At 43.1% G+C, this 27,555-nt stretch overlaps 1 long non-coding RNA gene across 3 annotated transcripts; it reads left to right on the top strand.

Moving 5' to 3' along the window:
• The first annotated feature begins 1,859 nt into the window (after positions 1-1,859).
• On the top strand, positions 1,860-8,044 carry LOC129211959 (uncharacterized). Of its 3 annotated transcripts, XR_008579031.1 has the most exons (5): positions 1,860-2,606; positions 5,178-5,310; positions 6,077-6,209; positions 6,357-6,525; positions 6,900-8,044. It is a non-coding gene; the product is annotated as an uncharacterized LOC129211959 (long non-coding RNA). The 3 variants fall into 3 exon arrangements; XR_008579032.1 differs by lacking the exon at positions 5,178-5,310 and having other exon boundaries at positions 1,863-2,606; XR_008579030.1 differs by having other exon boundaries at positions 1,864-5,310.
• The last annotated feature ends 19,511 nt before the right edge of the window (positions 8,045-27,555 follow it).

The following is a 27,555-nucleotide window of genomic DNA, read 5'->3' as shown; positions in this document are numbered from 1 at the left end:
GCTTGTGCTTCACAGCTGTGATTCTTTCCCACCAGTCTTTAGAGACACGTTTCTCTTTTCTCTTTCAGGGAACAGAGACTGAAGACAAAAAGGACTTGGAACAATGGATAAGTGATCCACACAAATAGTCCAGTGATGTTTTTATCACATGACAATAAGGCTGAGCCCGTGGCATGGACTCACAGGCTCAGACTTAGTTGTATATAATGTGACTTGAGATCCCAAAGACAAAGCCTGTCCTCCCTTGGTCTTGCATTCTTCATGCAGCTCCATTACCTTTTAACATCACAGGGAGATCTGGAAATCTGTCAAAAATGCAGGATTGAGCCTTATGTCACTTCAAGTCTTTTCTGCTAATAATTTAAAATGTCAGGCAGCTGAATATTTATGTAGGTAATGTATCAATGCATGTTTCAATAACATAGTAAAATATGTTTCAGCAATGTGTAGCGAGGGGGGACTTTGGCACTTTGTGCCCTTTTGCTAGCTTTGTTTCTTCATGAGGCTACACATTTTTTACTTTATTTGAGGATTTTTTTTTCCTCAGAAATGGAGAAAGTGTTGACAAATCTGTAAAAGTGCACTGAAATTAAGAGGTGCTACACAACAGTCAGAGATCACAGACTTAATTTGTTACTAATTAGCTTGCATTTCAGTATAGCTTAATTGATTCAATGCCTTATTCATTAGGCAGAACAGGAAAAGGTTTCTCCACTGAAGGCCCCATTGCAGGCACTGCAGACAAGCCCTTGGGAGGCAGCTCCTATGGAAATCACCAAGATACTTCTTTACATCCCACATGGTCATTGATATTTGGAATTGCTGACTGAAAGCAGTGATGGCTAATTCAAGAGCACGCCATCACAAAGCAAGGCAGAAGCCATGCACATTTGGCCCATGCATTGCTAGGGAAAAAAAAAAGGTTCATGACACTGTCTTAAGTAAATCATTGTCCTAGATTATAAACTTGAGAGCATGAACTGTCTTTAACCTGCTTTTTCTGTATTCTTTACCAGGTGCCGAGATGGATATAGTGAACAAATTTTTGTGTTGGGTTGACTGACTTCTTATCTGAATTACTTTAGGCAATAGAGATCTGCAAAGGATAGGAATAGAAGGTTTTTTTGTCCCCTCCAATATATTATCTTCTCTTATTAAGTAAATTTTGTGGTGCTTTCCTTTTTTCTTTGTGTGCCTAGTATGACTCTGTCTCCTATATACAGTGCTCTTGCCAAACTTGTAGGAACTTTATATCTTTTCGAATGTCTCACTTTTTGCTGAATTTAAATTAAGCTGGTCAACAAGTTCAGTAATTCCTGGGTGTGGGTGGACAGAGGGCACAAACAGTGGCTGCCTCTTCTGAGGAGATGAGACTAATAAAAAAATTCATATTTTGTTTCCTGCTCTCAATTAATAATGTTGCTCAAAAAAGAAAATCTGCTTCCTCAGAAGTATTGTTTTAGAATTTATAACACAGTAGCAAGTGTGACTCCCCAAGGTAATTGTTTCCTTCTTATAACTTCTTAAATATATGTTCCTAGAATGGTACTAAAATGAAGTAGAGAATTCACTCTAGACAAGGTATTAGATGATGTGCATAACATAATTACTATGGAAATTGCTATAACCAGTACAGCTAAGTATAAAGTTTGTTTCTTGCCTTTGGTAATTTAGGATTCTTTTTTTCACTAAGTTTTATGATCCTGAATTAGAAGAATTAGATTCAGTTGGAAAAAAAAAAAAGTCAAAAAAAGGAAATAACTATGTGCAGTTCTTTTAAAAAAAGGCAATAGAAAAATGATACCACAGTGTTCCACCTTTTTATTTTCCCTCAATAAGCTGTTACATTTGTTCAGTCTTGTAATATTTTTCAAAACTGCTGGTCCTGCAAACTCAGCCTGAGTTTTAAAAAATGAAAGTTCTGTGCTCCTGTGCCCAGAGCATCATACATAGTCAGGAAAAACTAGTGGAAGTGGAAAGAAGTGGAATTTTGGCTCTATCTCATGCTTCTAGAACTGAAAACATGTCTTTTGGTTTTTATTTTTTACTCAGAGTCATACTTTTTCTTCTGTACCAAATTCTAGCAATTTGATTATTTGGAAAATACAACCAAGGTTTGGTGCTCGAAACACGTTGAGTCCTGGCTACAGTTGTGGAATGAATCTCAAGAATGACAGGAAGCAAGCTTTTTCCTCACTCTTTTTTCCAGAGTACTATAGTACGTCTGGTTTCATGCAAAGTCTCTGAAGCCCATGGGAATGTCACTGATGTGGTGCAGTGTGAAACCGGCACTTGCATTGTATCTGTAACTCTGTACAATGAACAGATTTGGGGTTTATATCCAGTATTGTATTTCTACCAATTGACAAATCCAGTCTATTAATTTTCATCCATTCAATACATAGCCAAAGGCTTTCTTGGAACTGATGGTGAATTTATTAAGACTAGTAGCTGGCCTTTGTGTTTGCATCTGTATTCTCATTCCTAAAAATATTGGTTTTGTCTGTCGATTGCAGGAGGGATTGACTTTGAGGTTTGGGAACTGAGAAAACCTGCTGTACAGGAAAGAATGATATTCCTATCACTGCCTTCGGGGATAATTTGAGGTACAAGCTGTCTGGTTTCTGTTGGAGAGCAGCAATGAGATCTATCGTATTTATTTTTCCTCACTGCATCCTTCAGATATCCTAGTAAAACCCTTCTCTGTTTAGACATCTGGCTTCATCTCATTAACTTGATGAGCCTCGATGCTCCATTCATCCATTTCTCCCATAAACAGCTCTGTGTATCATTTTCCTGCTGCCTCCTTTTCTCAGGATGCATGCTTATTGTCCTGGTTTTTGGCTGGGATAGAGTTAATTTTCACAAGAAGCTGGGAGGGGACACAGCCAGGACATATTCAATACCATGATGACATGCTCAGTATATAAGGGGGGAGCTGGCTGGGCAAGAGGAGTTGCTGCTTGGGAACAGGCTGGGCATCAGGTTCCACGCAGTGAGCAAATTGCATTGTGGATCACCTGCTTTGTATATTCTAAGTACTGTTGTTGTTATTTTCCTCTTCCTTTGCTGTCCTAGTGAACTGTCCTTATCCCAACCCATGAGGTCGGTACTACATATAGGGCTACAGCTTGATCTCACTAAATATCATCTTTTTCTTCCAATTCTCCTCTCCATCCCACCGGGGGGGAGTGAGCGAGTGGCTGTGTGGTGCTTAGCTGCTGGCTGGGACTAAACCACAACACTTACCTACAAATTTCTACTCCTTCCTAGCTTAAATCTCACCTAAAAATTCATTTAAGACTGCCCATGGTAAGCAAAGTAATAACAATCTTTGTGTTAGCTCCTCAGCTAGCAGATTTAATAATGGGCTTACATTTTTTGGAGCCTTGAGTCAGATTTGACTCTGGAAAGGTAAAACTGCTGTGCTGAGATGCTCTCTCTTACAGGTAGGCAACATCAAGGGCTGTCATAAAAGAACTGTTAATTTCCCAGGGATTTTAGATCACTTGTGTCTTTGGTCTGATGGATTTGAAATCTCTGGCAATTAGAATAAATTCCTTTACTTCCCAAAATTAAAGCTGAATTTTCCCATGCCCCATTCAATAAGGGCAAGGTTTTACTCTGAAGATTGCAGGAATCTCTCTCTCACACACACATAAGGAGACAGGTCTCTTCCTCTTATAAAACTTGATAAAAAGGACCATTATTATCCTTGCAGTCTTCAATGCATTCTGCACTTTCTTAGTTGGCTCAACTTCCATTTCTCTAATCCTTTAAAATTCTTCAAGGACAGGCTGGGGAAGAATGGATAAGCATCTATTATTGTTGTGGTACTTTATTGTTCTGCATGAAATGAAGCCTTGCTACCTCCAAAGTCCTATTTCCTTTCCTTTCCAGGGCAGTGGCTCAAAATATTTTAAGAGGTACATTTTTCTGTTTAACTATATCTGTGCTGTGCCGGTAGCATGCAGTGCAGTGAGATGAAAGGTTTGTTGCATACCACACTTAGAACAGGATGTCAGCTCTGCACCGGTCCTCAGTAGCATCTGTAGGAATGCCACCACAGTGACAATAACAGATGACAGGATAGAGCTGGGAGGTAGCAGCGGGGTTCAGTAGTCTTCTCTGCCTTCAGTTTCCTTCTTTTTTTTTGTTTTGGGCTAGATCCCAAACAGATGAGGTCCAAACAGGATGGAAATGTTGCTGCATGGGAGGGTCAGGAATGGGAGAGAGGGAATGGGGGAGACACTAGAAGACAGTGTGGGGGTGCACACACCTGGGCTGTCCCAAGCTGAGAAGCTCCAGGTGATGGTGACTGAGCTGAGGCTGCCTAGGTGGAGTACAGGCACAGGCAGAGATATACCATCTCCCCATCCTCCTGTGGCCTGTCACAGCTCTGAGGCTTCAGTGGCTTTGCCCCCAGTGACAGAGGACAGGGAGCTCTGTACTGGAGAGTTTGGTGAGCTCCTGGGTGTCTTTTGGGCTGGGCCTGAGAAACCTGTTCAGCACCCACTCAGCAAGTACTGTCTGCTGGTCCCTCCCTCAGTGCTGTCTCTGCAGCACTCCTGTTAAGACCCTGAGTGGGGCGATGTGGCACAGGGGATTTTGGAGCACCAGCAGGTCTTGCTTCCTGACTAGGGCTGATGGAGCATTGGAGGCTCAGGACCTGAGCTAGCAGCTCTGCCCAAGGACCTGAAATCTAATTCCACACAAGTCCTTGGAAAGTGTTGATCCAAGACTAGCTCTACTGTTAGGAGCGGACTGGTAGTTGAATGTAGTAACAAGTGACTCATCGTGTCCTGGACTCCCGTTGCCTACTGCTTTGACCCTTCTACACTGTCACTGACTTTGGAGAAGTTACTCAGAGTATGAAGTCCTGTAACTTTTCATAGGAATATCTGTTACTCTAGAGATGAGCATTTGTCCTTTTATTCACCTCAGGATAGATGCTAGACATAAAGGCTGGTACTCTGAGGTCTGTCTGTGGTGTCCACAAGACATGCTGTGTTAATGGAGCCCTTTGTGCCAAGTCAAACCTGGAAGTCTCCTCCTTTTTGATTTTTACCAATGTTAAGTAATGCCCAAGGGGGATTCAAATCACATCAAACAAAGCTCTGGGCTGAATTCTTTCAATGGTCCATCACTGCTAACTGATAAATCTATTACATAAGCAGGAAAGCCATGTGGGACAGAGGATGTTCAACAGAAGTTGTATAGATAATCCATAAACGCTGTCCTGCTGGGAAACAGAACAGAAAACACTGCTGCTTTGGCAATGAAAGATCTGAGGATAACACACCAAATTCTGTAATTAAATGACTTTTAGTGTTCCTAAATGTTATGTTTCATCTAGACTTCCTAAATAGAATTAATTAGAAGCTAATTAAAAGAGCCTCCTGCTTTCTTTCAAAGTATCTTTCTGGTATTGACTACAGTGAGTTTATCTATTCACAGACCACCATGAATCACTCTCCTGTTTAAGAAGAAATTGATTGCTGTTCTAATACTTATTGAACACCTATAACAGATGTTTAAATCTCTACAAGCTTGAGATAATTAAAATAATAAATCTATACTCATTTGACAAGACCGTTAGCAGGGATCAGAGATATAAATAATCTAGTGGAGCTGTGAGACCTTATTCTGCCAAGTGTTATGATCATGTTCTCATGGAAATTTCAAGCTTGATTCTACAGTCCTTATTTAGGCAATGCTCCCATCAAATGTTGTTGTCACGAATAAGGCAGTGCTCAGTAAAGATGCCAGGATCAGGGCTCGGGACTGTGTAACAGCAAGGACCTCCACCACAGTGCTAGCGCCTCAGCACTTAGCTGTCCTTGCCTATATCTTCTAGGAGAACTGGACACAGATCTCTTTTGTCTTTTTCTTAGCGTGAATTGATTATTTGTAGTAGTATGTGGGCACCTGCATTTGCACTTTGTAGTGCTTGGCTGCCCAGGTGTGCCTCCCAGGCTGGGAAATGTCACCTTGTACCTAGCCTGGGGGCAGAGATGTGGTGAGAGGAGATACAGCTTCCATCTCCCTCCCTTCCTTTGCAGCAACAAACCTGCAGCAACAAACCTACACCTCCTGTTGCATCAGAAGGAGCCCCGGTGTTTTCCAGCCCTCCAGGAGGGAGCTGGCACAGCCCCAAGCTGGGGTGCTGTATAGAAGAATTCAGGAGTCACTGGGCCCAAGAAAAAGAGGTGAGCTCCTAAAGCCTGATAATCAGAGCACTCCTAGGACAGGGCCGTGGCATGTCCCTGACCCCTTTTGTGTTATTGACTATTGTGTGTCCAATATCTGAATGGTTCTCGAAACAGGGACTGAAAACCATCTCTTGCTTCTTCCAGCTGAGTGCCTGAAGGAGACCCCAAACCAAGGGACATTACCAACATGCTGAAACTTCTTGACTATGGTGAAGATGTCCCTGTGCCTCCACGATATCCAGCGCTCTGGGAATCTCTTTCTTTCAGCTTCTGAAAGGAGCTGGGTGCCAAATCAGCAAAGAAATACCCATAGGTTAGACATTGCCTTGGAGAAATTGTGAGGTGTAATCCTGACATGGCCTTGCTTGCTTGGCTGGCTGTTGGGGTGGCAGCAGTGGAGTTGCATGTGTCATGCTTTACTCCCCAGTGATAGAACCAGAGAGGTATTGGTCACTTTCATTGCACCAACAAATTTAGTGAATTATCTCTCTGGGTACTGAGAATGAAGATACAGGCAAGCCAGAATATTGCACAGGCAGGAAGACAATGTCTAGCACCTCTGTACATGGAGAGAAGTTCCCATGGTGGCTTCTCTGCCCAGGGGCTTGACAGTAGTTGGTTTTAATAATTTTGCATGAAGCCCATGAAGACACCAGAGTGATATACATTATTCTCTTATCCACCCAGCTCCTGACCAATGAGCACATCTAACAGACCTGATGAAGGCCAGGAGAAAGAGACATCCATGGGGAAGCTGAACAAATGAAGAGTGATGTTCATCCAAGAGAAACCTCTAACACTGTAACACTGTCTTTTTATAAAAGAGCTATGGGACTAGAGCTCTTGATTCACATAGTGAGACTTGTATGACAATAACTAGACAAGGAAACAAGCAAACAAAACATTTTAAGAAAAAGCAGTGTTTGCTTTCATCTCACCGCAGTGCTAGCCTTGCTATTAGTTGTGACGTTCTCCTGTTTTCAGACCAATGAATATGTTAAACTGTTTCGTATATAATTTCTGGCACCATGTCAGCTTCTAAGATCACTTGAAAGGGAGATCAGTGGGAAGAATGCCACAGCAGAGCTTGGAAAATCACATTGCAAGTCTCTTGTTTTTCCTCTCCTCCGGCCTTTGCGCACTCCTGCAAGAATCCTGGCTGGCAAAGGAGACACAGGGCTGTTAAACTTGAGGCAATGTCAGCCACGCTCTTTATGAGTGAGTTGTGCTTTGTGGCGTGAGGTGCTCACCTCAGTGCTGCAGTTGCACACATCCTTGTTTGGACCTGCTGAGTCCCTGGCAGCATCTCTGTTGTCCTATGGCTGTTTGTTTTCCTTTGATATTTATGCTCTCAGGTGCTCTATTTGTGTTGCAACTTGGGGTTTGGTTTTTTTCCCTTCTTCCCTGTAGCTCTGTTAGCAAAAGAAATCTACCAGCACTTCATTCATCACTTTTTTTTTCTTCTTCCGTGGCAAATATATATAAATAAATAAATCTTTGTCAAGGGAACTCTAATGGTATGTTCCTGTGTGGATAATTACTACTTCCCTGTCAGCAAAAGGTTATAAAATTTTTTCTTTTGGGAAAATGCAGTAGAGACTTTTTTCCTGGCAGGCAAATATTGTACAGATGTTCTGCTCTGGATAATACAGCTGAAATGCTCCTTGTAGGATAACCTGACATAAATGCTTCTGTAAGGCAGATTTCTGTGTCACTGAAAGACTGTTGACTGTTTTCCTAGGAGGAAAAAAAGCCTTCTATGGTTTCCTCCTACTGGGAAAACATTCTTCAGGCACCTGGTTCTGTCCGGAAAATACAAATAAAAATGCTATTTTTTCCCTTTAAATGCATCAGAGTCTTTGTTCAGAAAAGCTGTTAAACCCATGCTTAAATCTGTCTGTATTTACAGGGACGGATTCTTACCTGCTCAGCTGTTGACTAGCTGCACAGCAGGGATTGCTCAGCTAACCAGTTTCTTTAGTGCTGGGAGTACAAGTTCACAAGTGAAGTAGAAGATTTACTACCTGAGTAGAACGATTTGCTGCTAGAGCCATGGTTTAGCTGACACCACCAGTGCTTTCAGCTGGCTTGACTGGATGGACTTTTTCCTGGAAACAGCTGTATTGCACTGAATCATCCCAGGCAAGTTATCTGAGGGAAACATCACCTTCTGGAGCGTCTGTGGTGGGGGAAGATGGAAAGCCAAACCTTGCCGTGTCGTAAACCTGTCTATTTTCTGTTCCCAGCTGCAATGCCCAGCCCTAAGTCCCCGCGCTTAGGAGTGTCTGGAGGAAACGGCAGGTGGCACAGTGTCTGTCCATGCTGTGGGGCCTCTGTGTAAACACTGTACTTTTGGGTGGGGGGTGAGTCCCTGACTCTCTCTCTAAACATGAACTGCAGCTGACTTAGTTGCCTTGTGTCAGGCATCACAGGCCCAGAAGAGCATGTTAGTCCAGGGCAGCGTGCCTGTGTGTGGTGGCTGCCAACTCTGACTCTTGTTTCTGAGCCTGGTTTTGTCTAAACTTGAGGAAATATATTTCAGAAGGGTGGTTTGTTTGTTTTTTAATTCTTCTCTTCTGACCCCTTTTTGCCACTGGGGGTGGGGAATGGAGAGACTGCTTTGGGCATTTCAGATACTTTTGACTATCAGCTATATAATGAAAGTGTTTAGGATTAAAGAGTAGGCCTTAATTGCTGACATGAATCAACGCCCATGATGTGTGTACAGGAGAAAGAGCAAGCTACTCAAGAAAATTATTGCTTTTCACCCTCTTAATTACTGCTGCTCTGAGGTCTAGGCTGAGGTCTAAGTACTGTTTCTCAGCTGCTTTGTGTCCAAGACAGAGTAAAATGATTCTGAGAATTAAGAGGAAATGGAAAATGATTTGTAGTTCAGACAGGTCTAATTTGGTCTCATTCCTTTGTCAGTCTGTCCCCTCCTTGTGAACTACCAGTGGAGTCACACATGCAGATGGGTGGTGGCATCTCTGCTCTCACAACAGACCTGAATAGTAGCGGCTGCTCTGCAGAGATTGCTGCAGAGCTGGGCTAAGCAAATTTGACTGTTTTTTTTCTTTCTATAGAACAAAGAATTGGGTGTGACTTTGTGAAAACTTCTGTCAAAGGTGGTCTGCCTCAGCCATGTGTCCTGGTGCTCAGCGAAGGCAGTGGTTGCCCCAGAGGAAAGTTAAAATGTACCGCTTGCTCTCTTCACCATGGAGAAAGAATAGTGTGAGGAAATCGGATAAATGTTAAAGCCAGTGGAGCTCACCTAAGGCAAAAGTAACACACCCACTGGATGAGCAATTTCGTGGAAAAGCAGGCAAAACAATGGTCTGTGTAAAGGAATTGGACCCACTGCATGGATCTTATCGTATAACAATGATATTTCTCTGTTCTTTCATAAAATTATTTGTTAGTTGGTTCAGAGAGGAGGAAGAAGTTCTGAAATGGAGATCTTTGAGCAAAAGCAGAAACAGGGGTGAAGTGCAGAAAATTAGGCAGAGGGCATTTCACTGAGCAGAGCAGGCAGGATTCCTGAGGCCGCTGGCACATGTGGTGAAGACAATAATATGCTTGAAAATGAAGGGGAAAAATTAGCCTTTGAAGAAGGATCATGTTAGGGAGAGTGAGGGAGGTTGATGGTGTCATATTGCTTTCATTTGAGTACAAGGAAATAAAATCTCCAGAGGCACTGGTGCTGTAGGAACTAAGAGGCTGTTGAAGTAAATGCTTTGGAGGGAAAATACATGGTGCAAAACATCAGTATGGGTTTGAGAGTGACCATGGCTAAGAGGAAGCACAAGGACACCTGATGGGCACAAGAACTGGGAACAGGACATGGGGATTCTAGTTTGCGGACTCTTGCTCCACTCCCAAAGCTTTGAGTGAATACAAACTTATTCCAGACTCTTGTGTCCTCCTCTTGTAAGATCTGTCTTCTCTCTCTCCCTTACTTACAAGCAATACCTTTCTGCAGACCAGTATAGAGTTTATCTATGGATCCCTGACAATGTAGCATCTTTACTGGATTAACCTCCTCCAAGACCAGCAGTGACATATAGGAGACTGCCTTGTCCCCTCCAATCCATTTGAGTTGTTATAAATGAGTGAAGCTGAACTTGGAGGAGAGAAAAAAAATACTTCCTAAATTTTAAGCAAATGGGGAATCCAAAGTAAAGGATTTCACCAAAGTTTAAGCCATTATTGCTTTGATGCAAAGTCACAACTAAGAGTTGTTCAGGCACGAGGGGATGTATTTCAAGTACAGTTCTGTACAGTATAGTGTGAAAGATGCCTGCTAGCCTTACTATTTCTCTTCCTCTATTAATGAGAAATGTTTGCTTACAGAGCAAGAAGAGCAGTCTGAGTGCCCAGCCTGATACCCGGACCACGAAACTGCAGGGTCACATCCCTCTTGTGTGTGACAATGCCCCTTTTCAGAGCTAGGCTTGCACTTGAAATAAATTTCCTCAAGGTAACTGTGGTTCATAACTTGGTTTTGGAAGAGGCTTTCAGTATTCACGTTTTTCTTTCCAGCAGTAGATGGCAGCAATTTTCCTAGTCCTAATCTGATAAGATCTGTATGTTAATTACTTTAATGTATTTTAGAAGGTAAGGGCTTCAGTTGCCCTTTTCAGCAGTCATTATTAACTAAGATGTCATCCCTGCTGTCCTCCAGTCAGTCTAGTGCTGAGCAACAGCAGAGACCAGTGCCTGAGCCTGCCTGTCCTGTGCTTGTCTTCTGAAAAGCCCAGCCAGCACCAGGGATGCTCGCTGCCTCAGCCTCCATCCTGGCGAGGCAGCGTGGGACCAAAAGCCAGCCGAGCTGCATCCCCCAGGCTCTTAGCCATTGGTGGTGCCACCAGGCACCACCAAGAGGTAGACCAACCTCCAGCTCCTTTGGGGTTATACTTTGGGGAGAGCACAGGTCTGGGAAAATGTAGGCCCACATCCTCGCCTTCAGCTATGAGGGGAAGTAAATAGCTTGGCAAATAATGAAGTACAAAAAAAACCTATGGTGAATGACTAGTTAAACAAAGTCTGAACAAAAAGAAAAGAGCAGAAATGATCCGGCTCAGAAATAATCAATGCTGTACGTGTATTTCCAGAAGATGGTCATTAAGAGACTCATTTTTAAATGAAACGTTCGTGATCAGTATAAAGGTTTGCAACAGGAGATAGAAAGCGTGAGAAATAAATTGAGCAACATCACTATATGAATCTAAAATATAATGGCTCCTGTTATGTGCACATAGAAATAATGATGTTGAAATTAGGGAAGCTTCATCAACTTTAAATGAATAACTGATCTCCAGTGGACAGAGAGAAAACTGATTTTAATGGTTGTTTTAAACTAACATTTGGTGTAATAAATGTTTAATACATTTGTTCTGAAACAGAATTAACTGCAGTGCCATGTCTTACTCATGGCACAAGCACTGCTTCTATTCAGCAGTTTCTCTATCCGTTCTCTCTCCCAAAGTCTACAGTAAGTTGGGATTTTTAAAGTTTATGATCCATTTCAGAATGTCTGATAAATATACCCCCTACTACTGCTTTTGATGATGTGTCTGGTTGATTTGGCTGTATCATGGGAAATGCAAGTGCAAGGCCAAGAATCTGACAAATTTATAATTGGGTAATTGTATTAAAACCATATCAAGCTCTGTTCACCCTGAAACATTGCAGGAATTATGACCTGCAGCTTTGCAGTCACTTGTATTCCATTTCTGGTTGTGTATTGGGAACCCACTGGCTATTTCACATTTAAATTTATGCCTGAGATATAATACAGGCAGATGAAGGAGACTGACCTGCGCAAAATCAGAAAAAGAATTAGAAAGGGATGGGCGGGGGGAGAGAAGGATCCTTGAATAACCTGGGCATCATCACCATCACAATCATTGTGGACAGCTGACCTATCCAGCAAGGGAGAAAAAAAAATATTTTCCTTAATCATTAAAGGAAATTAGGTGTAAGATATGAGCTTGTAGGAACTGGTAAAAGTGCTCTTGCCTGCATCTTGGATAAAGCAACTAATTCTAATATTATGCCCTTAAAAGAAAAACAATCGAGGGCTGGCTTCTGTCCTCTAATGCCACAAGGAGCTCCTCCATCACTGTTTTTGCTCTTTTACTCTGACTGCTTTTATGTTCTCCTGGACTGGATGTTCACTGGTGAAGCTGTTTGTCTACTTCCAAGTGCTCCTTTTGACCTTGCCCTGTTTCCCCTGCTGAAAAGGTCATGTACACAGTGAGCAGAGTTGTCGTAGAGCCACCTTTATGCCTATATAGCAAACATCCTGCCTTTTCCTTTGGTAACAGGGCCATTTCACAGCAAACTGTTCCCAGCAGAGAAATGCAGGCACACAAATACACCTATCCACTTCCAGGGGCTCTCGCAGACTCTCCAGCTTAGAGCAGTGAGGTGAGCAGGAGGCAGCCCCTGCGGCACAGGGCAAAGGAGCTTGTTTAGGAGGAGGTGGCTGGGAGGATGCAGAGCGGGAGCTGTCTGCCAGGTGGGAGGAGAGGGACGAGCTCAGGCACTCAAGTAGCTTGTCCTGGCACTCACATACAGCTGGTATGAGCAGAAAGCAGCAGAGGTTGTGAGGAGCAGGCTGTTGGGTCCAAGTCATTTAGGTGCTTTGGTTTTTACCTTCTAAGTGAGACTTAGACTTTTTATTTATCTGCTTGATGCTTCTGAAATGTTCTCTTGCTGACAACATTACCAGTATGGGCACTTGCATTTTCTGGAAACAGGCCATTTAATACCTAATACATTCTCCCCAGGGCCTGGACTGAAGTGATTTTGGTCACTGAAATGCTTCCTGCATTAAAGTGACTGTTACATGTGAGTATGGGATCTGTGCTTGTCTTCTCCATGACTGCTCAGCAGGCAGGAGTCCCTGGATTCCTAAGCTTTTCTGCCCCTCACTACTGCCAGCACTGTAGTTCTTTGGTATGTGATGGTCTAGTGCTGTTTTTTGACCATGTGCAGATGTAGATGCTGTGAAGGGTTTGTTTGTAGCTTCGTGGTAAAGGTTGCACGGGGATCCGTGACAGCAGGGACCAGCTCCCTTTGTGGGGGATGAAACGTAAGTGCTCTCAATTATCAAACATACACCACGCTCTCACTGAGCGCAGGCTGCAGGTGCTGGGAAGTTGAAAGGCAATGAGTTTGCATTAGACAATTCTCCCTCTCTGAGATCCCTATATCCCTCATGATGCAGTCCTTTGAGCAAGGACTGTCATGTACTACATGGCTGCGTAGCTTATCACAGTAGGACTCTTGCTTGGCTGATGCCTCTAGATACCAGCATGAAATAAATATTAATAACACGGGAGCCTCCCTGCTTACTATATTCCTGTTTCAGGCCTCCTTATTACTGCTCCTTTGCAGCTGGAGAAATGGATGCAAAATCATCTTCTCCTTTCAAATATGGCTAGAGCTGAAAGGGGGCCAAAAAGGGCAGCTGAAATAATTACAGGCATAAGAGGACTTTAATTTGAGACAATATTATGCAAGATAAAACCCATTTAATTCTAAGAGCAGACTAATAAACAGGGGTGTGACAGAAGGATGTATAATAATGAATGGCATAGAGAGGGTCAGCAGAGTTAATACTGTGTGTTTGCAGTATACAGAAGGGATGCTCAATGAAACTCAAAGGTGACAAGCTTGAAATCAATAAATGAATTCTTTTTATACTTTGCATAACTTAACCTGTAGATCTTAATTCCACAAGATCCTGTGTTGTTATGAGATATTGTGGTGGGTTGACCCTGGCTGGAGGCCAGGTGCCCACCAGAGCCGCTCTCTCACTCCCCTCATTCACCAAACAGGGGAGAAAAGGCATAACGAAATGCTTGTAGGTCGAGATAAGGACAGGGAGAGATCACTCACTAATTGTTGTCACGAGCAAAACAGACCAAACTTAGAGAGGGAATTCATCTGATTTATTACTAGGCAAAACAGAGTAGAGGAATGAGAAAATAAAATCAACTCTTAAAACACCTCCCCCCACCCCTCCCATCTTCCCGGGCTCAACTTCACTCCCGGCTTCAACCTTCCCCCCCCTCAGTGGCACAGGGGGACGGGGAATGGGGGTTACGGTCAGTTCATCTCACGGTGTTTCTGCCGCTTCTTCATCCTCAGGGGGAGGACTCCTCTCATCGTTCCCCTGCTCCAGCATGGAGTCCCTCTCACGGGGTGCAGACCTTCAGGAGCAAACTGCTCCAGCGTGGGGTCCCCCACGGGGTCACAAGTCCTGCCAGCAAACCTGCCCTGGCGTGGGCTCCCCTCTGCACGGGTCCACCGGTCCGGCCAGGAACTTGCTCCAGCGTGGGCTTCCCACGGGCCGCAGCCTCCTTCAGGTGCCTCCACCTGCTCCGGTGTGGGGTCCTCCACGGGCTGCAGGTGGAATCGCTACACCCCCTCATCCTTCCTCCATGGGCTGCAGGGGGACAGCCTGCTTCACCATGGCCTTCACCACGGGCTGCAGGGGGATCTCTGCTCTGGCGCCTGGAGCTCCTCCTCCCCCTCCTTCTGCACTGCCCTTGGTGTCTGCAGAGTTTCTTACATCTTCTCACTCCTCTCTCCGGCTGCAAAAGCTCTCTCTCTCTCTAAGTGTTTTTCTTCTTCTTAAATATGTTATCACAGAGGCGCTGATTGGCTTGGCCTTGGCCAGCGGCGGGCCCGTCTTAGAGCCGGCTGGCATTGGCTCTATCAGACACAGGGGGAGCTTCTAGCAGCTTCTCACAGAAGCCACCCCTGTAGCCCCTCCGCTACCAAAACCTTGCCACGCAAACCCAACACAGATATACTTAGATACAAAACTGGTGAGGATTTTACATGCCACCCTTATTAAATCTATTCAGTTCATTTAAAAGCAATTTAACTTCATGTTTTAGCCAGAAATCAGAGGAGGTTGTGCTTCAGAAGCAGAAGTAGGCAACTGCATTCAAAAATTTTATAAAATATAAAGTGAAGACTATACCAAGAACAACATTTAGCTTTCAAAGCTGTATGTCTTTCCCTTATGCCTGCTAAGAGGTGCTAAGCAGGGTAAAAGTTGATGAGGCTTGTTAAACCATGCGCTCTGAAATGACTGTGTAGGCTCAGAAATACTGAATTCACAGTTGTTTTTTATACTTTTCTTGGAATCAGCTAGCTTAAGAAAGCAAGTTCCCTGTTTTGTTCTGATATAGCAAGTGTTTTACTCTCTTTATCAGAGGAGATTGTGCCTATGTAATGGAGAGCGTATTTGACTTTGTATTTGGGATACAGATGATGAAATCCTGATTCCTGAGGGAAAAAAGAACCTGCCTTTCCTTTAGTTCTGCTCACTTGATGGAGTTGCCAAAACTCACCCTTTCACCTGTTGGAAAGGGAGCCGACTGGAAAATCTGTACTGAATGCAAACGTACTGTACTAGGTGGTGGGGGTTTTTTTGTTTGTTTGTTTGTTTTGCTTTTATGATTGTTGTTGCACTTGATGTTTGTTTTTGCTTTCTAGTACTTGCTAGAAGATTCTCACCACTGGAACAGAAGTGATGGAAATATTTAATGCATGACATTATTTATCTTTAGATATTAGTGGAAGTAGGATAAATGACTGCAGATTTTACTTTGTTCTAAAATTGATTACATCTCTTTTGCATGCTTCATATTATCATATTATTCAGTCACGCATATGATTTAGTTATCTTATGGCACTGAGTTGTACCTGCGACTCTGGAGCCTGAGAGAATTGGATAGGTTTAGTGCTAACTTGGCAGAGTAAGGATGAATTCCATATAGCTGGAGAAAAGTAGGTCGAGCTACTTGATGCAGTTTGCATTGACTCGTACAAACCCAGGGCTAGACTGATTTAGGTTACATTAGCACTGACGCCACTCAATAGTTACCAAGGAAATAGCCAGGCCTACCAGGTGTATTCATTCAGGCAGACAAAAACTGTTGCTTCCTTTTGGCCTATTGATTTGGGTGATGATTATCACATGCTCAGCAACATGGACTACCAGACATGAGACATCTGGACAGATGGTCACTGTGCATGTTAAGCAACTCTGTGGTGCAGATTATGGCGCTGCATGCATTCGTTATGTCCCATGTGGGATATTGTGAACATTCCACTTTGGACTGCCACTGTTGGCAAGTCTGGACTACAGTCTGATGCAAAGCCCTCCTGTATCAGTAGGACTCCAGCAATGCAACTGAGCTCTGAATCTGGCCATTTCTAACAGTACCTTTGATGTTTGATAATGTAGGCAATTCCTCACTGCACTGAAAAACAGAATTGATGGCTGTCTTCTTAAACATGGAGGATCTGATTTTCCAGGAGCATAGCCAATAGTTTGAGGGAATTGATTATCTTTTTCTGCTCAGGACTTCTTGGATGGCATTTTGAATACTGTGTCCAGTTTTGGGCCATCCAATTCAAGAAAGATGTGAATAAACTGTAGTGAGTTTAGCAGAGGGCCCCCAGATGGCTGAGAGCTGGAACACTTGCCCTGTAGTGAAAGGCTGAAGGAGCCAGGTTTGTTCAACCTGACAAGAGATGGCTTTGGGGAGACCCAATAGCAGCCTCTCAGTGCCTATGAGGAAGCATCAAGGAGGCGGAGCCAGATTCTTCACAGTGGTGTGTGGTGGAAGGATGAAAAGCAGTGGGCATAACTTCAGATAATAAGAGTGGATATAAAGGAAGCTTTTTTGCCCCATGAAGACAGTAAAGCTGTGAAACAAGGGCCCAGGGAGGTTGTCCACTCTATCCTTGGAGGTTTTCAAGACCCAATGGGATCTCGAAAGCCCCAAGTAAACTGGTCTGATCTCATGGCTGACCCTGCTTTGAGCAGGGGGTTGGACTAGAGACCTCCTGAAGTAGTTTCTAGCCTGAATTATCCTGGTCCTAAGCAATTTACATTCCTGTAGGGTCTGCAACCCCTGGGGAGTCTGTATCACAGTGGGCCAGGCTGTGCTCAGTGGAGGGCAGGAATCTGGTCCTGTCCGGACAATCTTTGGCATTTGTAGCTTGGTGTGAGCTGCTTACTTCTTAAAAGTTGCTGGTCTCATATGTGTCATGTCACTAAAACACCAGCTAGTGTGGAAGAAGACAGGCTGTATATCCTGACCATATGTTGCATAAGCCTTATTCCTAAATCTTCTTTCTGGGGTGCATCTTACGCTGGGGGTCAGAACCATTAACACATCTGGTGAATTTTTCCCTGGAGTGTTTGGTACTAAATTATTTCCAGTCACGTAACACCTTTGTGGCTGAGAAGATGCAAATAATGGTCCATAGATATTCACTGCAAGCTAGCAGTTTATTTAGCTTCATGAACCCCATTAATACAATTAAATCTGAGATGATGATCACTGATCACTGCACAGCTTCACACGAATGCCTGGGCACCTCATAAGGTAAAAAGTTTATTTTCTCAGACAGGGTTTGGATGGATGCAATAAAACTGAATCCTATCTGTCTCTGGAGATTTCTGATGCAATCACTGAAATCCGTGTGTAAACCTGTAAATAACCTGATCCTCCAGTTTATTTTGAGTGAGGAGCTCTAGCTGCAATACTAGTAGAGAGCTCATTTCTAAAGCTATTGTAGAGCTAAATTTTGGTCAATGAGACTCCTTCAGTCCCATAAGGACCTTTGAACAGAAAGTTATTGTAAGTTTTGTAGCTTTTTTTTTTTTCTGTTGTAAGGGGGGAATATTCCCTCAGGGGCTTAGGAAAATAAAACAAGAACCAGATGAAGAGGAGGAAGGTGAAATGCCAAATGTCTCAACCAATCCTGCTTAGTACTGAACACGAGCATCTATTCAATACGGAAGGCAACAGAAATAACTCTGGTGTTTGTTTTACCATCAGCTAGTTTACAGAGAGGACCAGCAGGGGAATTCAGTGTGCTGGCATTGTTGGCCATTTAAATTTTCAAATGCAGCTGAACAATGAATTTTGATCATCAGTCTCACTAACATACTTAGTAAATACAAATCAAGTCATTCAAAGGACTTGGGTTTGCATCTAATTATTAAAATCACTGAATTGGAAAACACTTTTCACTCCCAGTTTTAAACCTTTTTCTACATGAGTCATATCACCCAAATAGCCATCTCACAGAGTGTTCATGTAATGCATCTGGTAGTGCAAATAGTTAAAGGACTCAAAATGACAAGAACTTTGTTTACCTTTCTAAATAGGATACGGAATGACTTTCTTGCCTCTTTACAGCAGCTCAAACATTTACACAAACTTGTTAAGCTGCTTAGAGAAAGGATTGTTTGTCCAGGTAATGCTTCTTTAGTAAGTTAAGCTGCAAGGAAAGCAGATGCTTGACTTCATGGAATTTGGGGGATTCTGGAGAAATTGCCTCTGGGAGATATTTAAATAAATTAATGGAGATCTTCTGATTTCTTTCCTTCTCTGTCTTTATTTTGAGCGAGTTATTCCCTCTCTACACAGATGGGTCTGTGCAACACTCATAAGGAAGACATTTAATTATGTAAAGCTGCTCCAGGTAAATATTATTTACAGATGGCTGAAAAAATTTGGATTATACTCATTTGCCAAAAATAACCTCCCTCTTTTCACTCTTGGCAGAGAGGTGTTTTTAGTCGTCATCAAGGTAAGCTGCAGATTGCATCTCCTGTCTGCATCTTTTTACCCATTTTACTGTTTTCTTTGTGATTTTTAAATGGTAACCCTGCAGTGCACATAATTGAAGTAAGCAATCTGCTTGTTTATCCCTGTTTTCCATTAATTAGATATGTGCAATCTAAATTTCCTACTGAAAAACATGATACGACATGCTAAGGGGCCAAATTTGCTTTCCCTCTCAGTGTTAGAGGAGATGTCTCCAGCGCAGGGGCACAGCAGCGTTTGTAGCCTTCCTGGCTTGGGCTGGACAGTAAGCGGAGGGCAAACAAGTTGCTGGAGGAGTAACTGGAGAGGCCCCTACCCTCGGCACCCTTCATGTCCTTCGGGTTTGCTGTAGGCTGGATGTGCTGGAAAGCAAAAGCATGTCCACAGAACATTGTGAAGCTGCAACATTGGCCCTGGGCAGTGTGAAATGGTGCTCCAGGAATTTCACTCCCTGCCTGAGCTGGGCTCACAGCTGTGTTGATGTGGCTCCCGGATGCTTTTCTGTGGTCAGATTTCTTTTCTCCTGTTTTCTTTGTTCACTGCTGATCTAGTGGCTCAAATCTTTACTTTTATAAATAACCAAGGTGCGAACCCTAACCTGAATAGTTACTTCTGACCTACGGCAGCACAGGTATGACCTAAAGGTACTGCTATTTGTTAAGGGTTCTCTGCAGTCCCCAGAGACAATTTTATTCAGAAATGGCCCAGCTCTGCAGTGGCCACATATTCGAAACGGGCTGGTGATCAGCTGTCAGATTCAGCCAAGAACTGAAGAATCTGCCAAGAGTGAACTTCCTAAGAAGAAACTGAAGAGATCTTAATGTAACAGGGAAAAGGAAACTGGTTTCAGCCTGCACACAAATGAGAAGAGAGGAGAGGGAATAGCTCCAGCTCTGGGTGTGTAGAACGGCAGGTAAGTGGAGAACTTCATAAAGGAATGGGTCAGTGAAAATTGAGCTCTGATGTAAGTCCCAAGGCACTCATAAGGAAAATCTTTGGAACTAGAAGAAACTAGTGCTGTTTTTTGAGGTTGTTCTGTTGCAGCAAGGACACCAAGCTGGATGAATATCCCCAAGGTATTCTGCTGCCCCTGGAAGCGACAGGAGATACTCGGTCTCTCCTTCCCAGTTTGTGCAGGATCAAATGCTGTTTTAAGCATCCTGGCTGTTGTAACTGAGTAGCCTGCTCTTGGTCACCAGTGTCTGGATGAAGAGTCTGTGGGGAGGGAGGAGTCTCACCTATGGAGGAGACCTTGCTGCCTCCTGGCAGAGCCGGCGGGCTCTGACACTGGTCTGGATCCACAGACAGACAAAGCTGAGCATGCACATACGCGCTTTGTGAGCTTGGAGCCCACTGCTTTTTACTGAAAGGGATAAATAAATGGTTCTTTGAAGCTAATGGCCTCTTTTGTCTGTATATATATGCCATAATCCCATTGCAATCCTGTAACAACCTCCCTGATGTCAGACTGGCCTTGTACACCCTGATGTTAATGAGGTATCGCATGCTAACTCCCTGCCCAGCCCACACCCTCTTCCTTCTTGCCTTCCCTCTGTTGCTCTGAATCATTTTTCTTTGGCTTGCTTGTTACTTGCCTGCGGTGATGGGTGTGTGCCCTTTTGCTCACTGGGAGTCTGGCAGTAAATCATAGGTTTGCTTTTTTTTTTCTTTTTACATTCTGGAGCAGCTGCTCTGTTTAGTTTGAAGCAGAATAAAAGACCTATAAATGGGGAGAATCCTGAAGGTAAGTACTTTACTGTGGACTTAATGTCAAGGTACAGTACACATAGTAGCTTTTACAGGGACCATTTAAAAACTGTTATCCTCTGTATATTTTGAAGGCAGGACATAATTCAGACATCTGATTGACTGCCCTTGAACGTTGATTCTTCCTCTACAATTTTTATTTTTAAGAAACCTTGATCTGAGAACTTTTGAGAAGATTGTATATTGCATTCATCACCCTTAGTGGATTACTTCTGGTGTCTGAATTGTGCCAGATTTGCGGTGACAGTAAGGCAGAGGAAGGAATGGTAAGCTTTATCAGAGGAGCAGTGGAAAAGTCACTCCTCTAAATTTGAGGACTGCTTAAGTATTGTCTTTTCACTGTAGAAAGTGTTATTTTGGATATTTCTCCTGGTTCTGATTACTCCAGGGAGGATATGATTCAGTGATTTCAGATCCCTGCAGAGACCATGACACGGTCTTTGTCCCTCTCAGGAATGGGGAAATGACAGCGACCTCCAGGGTGCCCTCAATAGGCAAAGCATTGCCATTCTGAAGCACTGAGTCCAGGGATTTAACACAAGGATTAGGAAGGGAGCTGGACTTGAAATGTACTTCAGAAAGCTGCCAATCAATGCTCTGTAGCTTTCAAGTCAGACTTTTCCTCTGATGTATTGTTGCAGTAGTCTTTAAACTGAGTCTTCCTCACAACACCTCTAGTAAAATTATGGTGCTTCCTATAACCCTTTTCCTGCCCGTGTTCCCATCTGCCCCCAGACACACTCTCTGTGTTTCCCTTGGTGTTTGCAGAGTTTGGTGTTTGATCAAGCCTGTGCTCCACTTTTCAGCTGTTTCGATCATGTCCCCATCAGCCCACCATTTCACTCAGCTGCTTTGACTCCTCTTCATGTTGTTCCCTAGCTCAACAAAGAGCTCCCTGTTTCCCAACCCCTGCCCTTTTCTTGAGTCTTGGGACGTGTTCCCCCCTCTCAGAAGGTTTCAGACCGTAGGGTTTACACTGCAAAGGGAGTTTCCTCTGGGTCTTACGAAGCGCTTGAAGTCAATGCTGTGATTCTGCTACTTGAGCTAAAACTGTCTCTGATGTGCCTGTTCTAAAGCTGTGGCTATTTGAATTCCAGGACAACTGATGTGTCTGCTCTGTTCAGGTCTGGTTCTGTACGTTGAGTTCCAAATAGTGGCTTCTTTATTTTGGAAGTACAAGAGGTGCCTCTGGCCCTAAGCGGTTTGATGGAGGTAGAGGCTGGAGAGCACAGGCAGTATGTGCCTGCGTGGAGCAGACATACCTATGCGCTTGTCTTCTGCCTGTTTTCTGCCAGGGAATATTAATACTCAAAATAGAAATTAAGCAGGTAGTTTCAGCATGCATGTTCTGTTTCCTTTAAGACAGCATATAACTCTAGCGTGTGTCACTAGTGTGCCAAGTACTGGCATTTTTACATAGGTAAGAAACCTTAAAGTCTGAAATACACTAAACAGCTTCTTACAGAAATTCAAGCCAGTTTTAGAATATTACTGTGTTATCACAAGCCAAAAGCATTGGCAATCAAAGGTGTTTTTGAAGCCGTTAGCTCCAGTTCCACTGACTTGTTTTGGGTTTTTTGTCTTTGATAACACTCATTGCTTTTGAGGAAATGAACTGACTGACAGCTTGGAGGGCAGGACTGGCTTAGGCATAGTGAAAAAACCCAAATGCTGTATCTAAAGCCACTGTTTAGTCTTTGCATCTGAGATTAAATCATAGCCCTTTATTTCCAGAAACGTTTCTCTTTGCAGATGTACTGGGAGAAGGGAATTCAGCGCCTTAGAATGCATGGACAACAGAGGATGACAAAGACTGAAAACAAATGTCCTGAAAAGTGTTTATTACGAGGCATTAAAACAGGTAAGGCTGGAAGAAGAATTTTAGCATGTCTTTGCTCTGTTGACTGCTGCCAATATGTTTGACTGTTTGGTTTTTTTTTTCCCCTCTCATCTCATTCATAGGATATGGTCAGTGATGCTTAAAGAGACCTTGAAATATTGACATCAGAATTGAATTACTGATGTGATAAATCAGAAGACTACTCGAACAGGTCATGCTGGAGCAGCCTGCCAGGTGAGCGGGTGCACGTGCAGGTGTGTAAATGTGGAGTGCCTTTTTCTTGCCAAATGTATTTCATGTACGCACACCTCAGAAAAACAAAGGAACCTCTTTTCTGCCAAATACTGTGTTGCCTAAAAGCTGGAGGATCTTTATGCTTATGTTTGCCCTCGAGGTGAAGCGAGGGCTTGAGAAAGGGTCTTGGCACGTGAGGGTCTTTGCCATGGCTCTGGCCTCTGAGGTCTGTGCTCAGAGGAGCTAAGCCAGACCCCTGCAGCTCCCCTCTCCAACCCTCCTCACCTGGAGCTTGGCGTGGGCTACCCTAGCTGGGAGCTGTGCTGGTGCGGCTATGCAGCGTGGGTCATTTAACACGTTTGGCTCTTTTTACACTCTCTGGCAGGCCCGGCGGTGACTGCAGCATGTGAGTGTGCAGAGCCAGGGACGACTCTTGTGCAGACGTAAGTGGGAACAGCGAAATTCTCCTTTTCTGCGTGTCAGGTTAGCCCGGTGCTTCTGCTTGAGTTGAAGCACAGTTATCTTTTTGGGAAGCAGCAGAATCAGTCTCTAGAATTTAACCTTGAGCTTTACGTTTTAGTAATGGTGCTGGTCAACTTGAAAAAGAGACACTTGTTTACAGTATGCTCCAGGTATGTAGGTTTAATACACGATTTGTCTATCTGTGAACAAGGATATGAAACAAAACTTAAAGTTGATCATTATGATTTTTACCACATTTCTTCCCTGCCCTGAAACTCCATTTCATTTTCATCTGAAACAACATTTTTCTTTTCCTTTTGCCAACTGACCTGGAAAATCCATTATTCAACTAAATCTAAGCTACCCCAAATATGTGTAGCTTCTGTCCAGAAAAGTAATTTGCAGGTTTTTACCATCAGTGCAGAGTTTCAGACCATTTGTTGTACCTTTCCCTTCATTGTTATGATTTGCTCTGTTCTGTGGCCTGAAATATGATAATCTGAGCAGAACAGAAATGCAAAATAGGATGGTTTTTACAACCAGATTTACAACTTCTATTGTTTGCCACAAACACAAAGAAGTAAACAAGGTGCTGTATTAATTTCTTCTTTTCTAGAAAGCACCAGCAAAAAATGGAGAGGGGAAAAGAAATCTGTAATACAAAAACATCGAAGATCAACATCAGTATTTGTTGATTTCTAGGTTTTATTTCCTTTTACTTTTTAACTAGGTTTTTCAAACCATCCACTTGCAGAAATTTGCATTTTATGAGGACAAAGTTACAAAATATGATGAGATCATTTTAGGTAACTTACCTCTTTTTCCTCAGCTTGTGGCATCTAAAACTAACTGCTTGTCATCTTCTCAGTAATTTCTTATCATTGAAGTTAAAATACAATCTAAGTTTGCACCAAATGAGCTGTTCCAAGATGAGTTTGCCAAACTCTGTATTGCAGTGGGATTTCAGCAATTATGATTAGATACTGCCAAACAAAAATGATCTGTGGAATACAAGTGAATCCACCGTTGATTAGCTTCTCTAAATCTCACAAGAGGTTACAAGAAGCACAACTTGCATTTAATCTTTTGTCTCTGTGTCTCTGCCAACCACAGTTTTGCTGGTAGATACTGCACAACTGAAAGGAGGTGAAGGGAGGAGAAATGAGGGGCTGATGGAGGACTTTTCTGTTATTAGGAGCTGATCTGCTTTAGTTGTTTTTGGTGCTCACCAGAGGTCTCAGAACTGCTGGATCGATTGTGTAACTACGTCCCATCCAGAGGACAGAAATGCATGAGCGTTTGTGTGATTGTGTGTGCTAATTATTTTTACTCCTTCACACCCTCCCCCCTCCCCACCTTTTTCAGCTGATTATTGGTTCTTGCACCAAAAAGTGAAATAAACAGCCAAAGGCAGCATTTGTCTTAGTCTTGTCTGAGAAATTCCCAATGGGAAATGGAAGCATATTTCCACTATCTGTTAGTGGATTTTTACATTCCTGCTCCACAAAGTATTCTGCACATGAAATAAAACTCTCCATTTGAGCAGTTTCCCTAACAAGCTTTGTAGCTGTTTGCTGGATTAAGGCAAAGTTAGGATTTGTGTCTGATTTTAATTAATCCCAAACAGTGCTTCCATTTTTGCTGTTGACCAGTCAAGAGAGACAAGTAAATAGTCAATATGCTGTATCTTTTTACTCTTTTACAAAAATATAATGCCTACTGCATGAAGATGTTACCTCTGCTGTAAGCCTGTCCTGTTATTCTTTGGGGAAGGGAATTCTTCTTTTCCAATCCATATACTTATGCAGAGCAGTCACTCCTCTTACGCTCTGCACATGCAAAATGCTTAATAATTTTATCTTCAGCTTTCAAGCATAAAAGCGAGAAAGTTACCCAATTCCAAACTTAACTACTTGTGTATGTTGTTGGTATCAAATAAGATTACTGCTTGGAAGATAGTGAATTTATCTTTCACTTGAAATAACCCAGGAGAATGTCAGATGCAAAATGGTTTTTGAAATCTTGGCATTTACTGCTGCTTTATACTGTCTGTGTGCAACTTCAGTCAACAGCAGTGACATTATTGTGCGAGTCCCTCCAACCGAAGGGAATTGGCACCCTATTAAAACTCCCTCTTTGCAGAGCTGAACTGGAAATATGTTACTCTGCAGCTCTGTGTTTATCTCCTGACAAGCGGTGATCAGAATCATGGCTGCTACCAGCCAGGCAGGATTCTCTCCTTGTCAGTTTATTCCTTCCTGTAGCTAATCCTTCATCTGGTCTTATCCGGCCGCTGATGTCCTCCTCATTCCTTTCACAACAGGCTCTCTTTGCATTGGCTTTTGTCCCGTGTAAATGCAGCCCTGCCAAGTCTCTCTGTGATGAGCTCCCTTCCGTGCTCCGCTGTTGCAGCATCAGCATCTCACATCCTTGTGGATCAGCGCTTCCGCCTCTCTCTGCTCCGGCAATGTGGGTGCTACTGGCAGAGCAGCCCGTGGAGAGCGCAGGGTCCTGGGCAGCAGGACGCAGTGGTGCTGGAGGTGGTGGATGCAGCATTGGGAATGGGTGATGCCCTGCAGCATCTGCAGGTTTGCAGTGCTGGTCTTAGGGAGGCTGGATCCTTGTGCCTGGCTGCAATGGAGTCATCTACCAGCTTTGCATCACTGCTGAAATTAATTGCTGGGAAAGGTTGACGGTGTTTTTGGAGAGATGGACTTAAGTTTCAACCTTTCCTCTTGCTTATGGTGGTCATCACAGGGTCTCTTCTGAGCAGGAGCATACACACACACATGCACACACACACAGACTTTCCATGTGTGGCCATATTTCCCAAAGATCAGACCTGAACCTGTGCTGCTATATACAATAGACATAAAGTCAATAAATGGGACTCTACACAGCTGTAAATTCTCTCATCCTGTCATCTTCCCATTCAGGTAAGAAAGATGTGAGAATGATGTGAATTCAGCAGCAGAGGTTCATGGCAAGACTGGGGGTCTCTTGATCACAGCCATGGACGATGGCCCCTTCTGGAACTAGCTGCGTTAGTAGTAGGGTTTATTAGGGCAATTTATGCTCCCCAAAATACCCTATTCCTGCTGGAGGCTATTTAAGGGCTATTTCTGCTATTTAAAGTCAAAACAAACCTATCTTCTTTGACTGAAGGAGGACAAGAATGCAAGGCACTCAACTGGTAGATCCATCGATCTTTGGTAGGTGAGAAAAGAGCAGCTGGGAGGACAACCTCTGCTGATGGCAGTCAGAAGAAGATGTTTGGCCACAATCTAATTGTAAGGGATGTGGGTGAATCCACGCATAGATTGATTAAAATTGATTAAGAAAGTGTATCTGGGGACTCTTCCAAAGCTAACTGAAGTCAGTGGAAAAGAGTCTTTTTCACTGAATTCTCTGGCATTGGATTAAAGCCCCAGAATACGCAATCATGGAATAATTTGGTTAGCAGAAAGAATGCAGTGATTTAACAACTCAAGGATTGGAGAACCAAATGGGATTTGAGGTGATGTATTTGGTTCCTGGCTCTCCACAGACTTACTGCTTGACATTGCCCAAGTTCATCCATCTCTTTGGACATCCCTTCCTAGTGTGGACAGGCATGACGGTGTGAATAATTTCTCTCTCCCATTTTTACCAGTGTCAACTGCATTATTCTCTGTTCTTTCTCTGTGTGTCTACAACACACAGCGTACCTGGGATGTCTTAGCTGGGGCCCTTAGCCTGCTTTATCACATGTATTAAAAAAAAAAAAAAAAAGGTCAGAAACAAAGGCCAAAACAGGTCTCGTTACTTCTTTAGTGGTACCTCAGAAATTAGTGCGAGGCTTGGTACGTGGCAGGCTGTTCCTACAGTTCCTCTGATGGCTGCTATCTTCTGCTCTGTATTCAACCCCATTAATATCCCATTCCTCTCTTCAATCCTACTGAGCCTACCTAAAGACCGACAGCTGTATATCATATTACTCTTGTCTGTGAAATGTATTATTTTCCACATGGGCTGAAATGAGATCAGAATAAGGGAAACAAAATTAGTTTTTTAAAAAAAATCAGTCAGTGGTATATTCCCCTCTTTTTTACGAATAATGTATATATTCATATAGTATAGCATAGTAATTAAGGGTTTTTGACTTATTATAAAATGCTGAAGAATGTCTGATACTGCTTTATTCATTTAAAGTTCAAATATAAATCCAAGGTATCATTAAATACAGCTTCACCTAACTGTATATTTCAAAGCCCATGGGATGTTTTATTTCTAGGCTTTTAATCTTTTAATTCAGCTAAAAAGTGACTTTAGTAAGTGACTTGATAAATAATTTAAAAAAATAGCACTTTTACACTGTAATCATGCCAAGAGAAATGAAAGAGTAGCCGAA

Source organism: Grus americana, chromosome 12, assembly GCF_028858705.1.
Source record: "Grus americana isolate bGruAme1 chromosome 12, bGruAme1.mat, whole genome shotgun sequence".
Taxonomy (NCBI): domain Eukaryota; kingdom Metazoa; phylum Chordata; class Aves; order Gruiformes; family Gruidae; genus Grus; species Grus americana.
Note: the sequence above shows the minus strand (reverse complement) of the source record. Positions and strands in the feature narration are given on the sequence as shown.